At 39.1% G+C, this 2,907-nt stretch overlaps 1 protein-coding gene across 1 annotated transcript in view; it reads right to left on the bottom strand.

Annotated features, from left to right (window-relative positions):
* The window catches only part of LOC108798573 (cadherin-19-like), an 82,755-nt gene that overhangs the window by 13,075 nt on the left and 66,773 nt on the right, over positions 1-2,907 (bottom strand). The gene's annotated exons all lie outside the window — the stretch shown is intronic.

Raw genomic sequence — 2,907 nt, 5'->3', positions numbered from 1 at the left:
TGCCGTGCCCAGAACCTTTTTTAGCAATTTGAAGAAAGCATGCCTGTCTTACAAACCTTTAGTAACACTCATTTGAAGTGGCCCACATATACTGTCTGGGACTCCATTCCCTGCATAAATCACCTGCTGATAGTAGGTTGAAAACTTACCTCTAAACAAAAAGTTAGATTTTCAACTTTCCTTATCCTGATCTTCTGCATTGCATGGTGTAACTTCCGGGAAGATTCTTGACAAATGCAGAGCAGTCCAAATCTCATGAGAAGACACTCCAGTATATTGCAAAATAATCTTCTTAGACTTTGGGCTGCTCTGTAATCCCCAGAATACCGTCATACGACTCTCACATAGACACAGTGAATGGAAGACAGGGGTAGGGTAAGTATAAAATCTTAAATATTTCTTAACAGGTAGGTTTTAGGACTACTATCACCATGTCATATATGCAGAAGGAGAGGGTGTTAAAAGTACATGCAGAGCTTGCATTGCACTTCAGGGTCTGCTTTAATCATTACAATATAAGTTAAATTAACACATTAGTAAGAACTGGGGGTAATTGTAACAACGACTAGTCATATAACTATTCTAAGTTTCTGATTTACATTTTTTGCTTTTACATGCATTCAGCAACCATCAATCTGGGGGATTTTATTTAATCACGTTGTTATTTTAATCTAAACTATTCTACATCCCCCAACTGCTGTCTTTCATACAGTGTGAACATATTTATTTTTGCAGGAAGCCATAATAGTCTCTTCAAATTAAAAGTAGATATGTCAATGGGTTCACAGGGGACAGATCAAACAGAATAAGCAGAGCTTAGATGTATGATTGCATCCATGTTAACATGAACAATTTTTAACTTTGATTGCTACTGACAGGGAAGAAAGAAAGAGTGGGACCATTTTCCATGCTTCATATATTTATTTTTAATAAAATTAATGGTGCTTAGATGATATTTTCATGAGCCTTCTTAGAACATAATCAAATTTGGTACATAGCTGAATAAATTTAATAGGACAGACATAGAGATAGAGATATAGATGTAAGATGAAGTCACAACAATTATGGATAAGGCTCAACACTGTAGTGCTAGGATTCCTAGACTTTCTTCTCCTCCGAAAATTGTGCACAGCACTTTGCACACAAGATTTGTATTTCACTATTTTTGCTGCCTTACTTAAAGTAGTATACAACTCTCAAACTTTTTTCAATACTTAATCCAGTTCAAACAAACATACATTGGCCAGCAAAGTATTTCTCTAAATTTTTGCCCACGTACTTACAATCATCATGTTTCTGAACAGCTCCAACTCTCTCAGCTCAACTTCCCTTAACTTCTTGTCCAGTATACAAGATCACAAGGGACAGAGCAGTCTCCATCAACCATCTATCTAATAGCTTGGAGAAGGGAGGAAGGAGGAGAGGGGCAGGAGTAGGGAAGTGGCTTGCCATGCTGTGCCAGTGTGTTTGTGGAGACACACACCACTTTCTAGTACACACAAGGGTGGCTCCATAGGACCCTGTAAGGGAAAGAAGCCACCCTAAACAGGATATAAGGTCCAGTGCTCAGGGGACGAGATTCAGGAAACTAAAACTTTAAAACATCAAGGAGCAGCATCCATTATAAGTGATTAAATCAAAATTTGAAATAGCATAAGAACATTTGACTTTTATGTCACTATAAATAGGAATCATTGTCAGAGACCTTCTGCTTCTGCGCATGCGCCAAGCCGGGGTTCCCGTAATGGGCCTGTGCACATGCACGCGCCAAGGACTGTTTGCGGAAGAACGCTCTCCAAAAGGCTCACAGGAAGTGACACTCTCCAAAAGACTCACAGAAAGTGACACTCTCCAAAAGACTCACAGGAAGTGATGCTATCAAAAAGGCTCACAGGAAGTGATGCTATCCAAATCATTTCCTTCACTATTTAAACCCAGACTCCACACCTACTCATTGCTGGATTGTCTCTTCAACCGCCCTGATGTCTCCTGATTCTTGTTTCCAGTACCACTGATTATCGTCCCGGATTGACTTTGACCTTGTTTGACTGCAGCCTGCTTTTGACCTCGGAACGTTTGACCATTCTTGTTTGCCTATACCCTTGACCTCGGATTGCTTCACTGGACTGCCTACACCTTCTCCTTTTGTACTTGCTCTGCCTGCTCGGTGTGACCTCGGCCTATTGACCTTGGATATCAAGATTTACAAGACCCTGCCACAAAACCAAGGAGTGGCCTGCACGGTGGAACCGCCTCTGGCCCTCCTGCCACTCACTGTCTATAAGGACTCTGTCCCCAATACCAGAGTCCCTAGGACACGAGCTGCAAGGGAAGCCTCCTCCTACATCCAGTCTCCACACAGGTACGTGATAATCATATTGTTTTTGTCAATTTTATTTTTTCTTCAATGTTTACAAATAAAAGAATATCTATAAAATCATATATTTTTTTACTTGCATACATTTTCATTATTTATTATTTTATTACAGATAAACATTGATACACTGTGTTTCTAAGACAGCCCAACAGTACCTGCTCACTTGTGAAGTGTCTCTCTTTCATCCATACTCCATACTAAACAAGGGATAGGGGAAGGGTGTATGTCCTTCATGACTCAAACAGCAGTATGTGAATAGAGCTGAACCTCTAGGGATTGGTTTCTATAAAGCATAGAAGTAAAGACTGCAGAGAACCTACAGTCAGCAGATTTTACAGCTTTACCTGTTACATGAATATGGGAAATATACAAATGTGAAATGTCATATTTACCTGAATAAAACCTAAACATAGTTCATAAATTATAAGATACAAGTCTGTACAAAAACACAATACATTCCTTCTAATCTCAAGATAATATAATATTATATCTTTGATTGTAACATGCATGTTTCAAAATCTCTATAACGT

Source organism: Nanorana parkeri, unplaced genomic scaffold, assembly GCF_000935625.1.
Source record: "Nanorana parkeri isolate BGI_ZX_2015 unplaced genomic scaffold, ASM93562v1 scaffold1509, whole genome shotgun sequence".
Classification (NCBI taxonomy): Eukaryota; Metazoa; Chordata; class Amphibia; order Anura; family Dicroglossidae; genus Nanorana; species Nanorana parkeri.
This window is presented reverse-complemented; position numbering and strand designations above follow the sequence as displayed.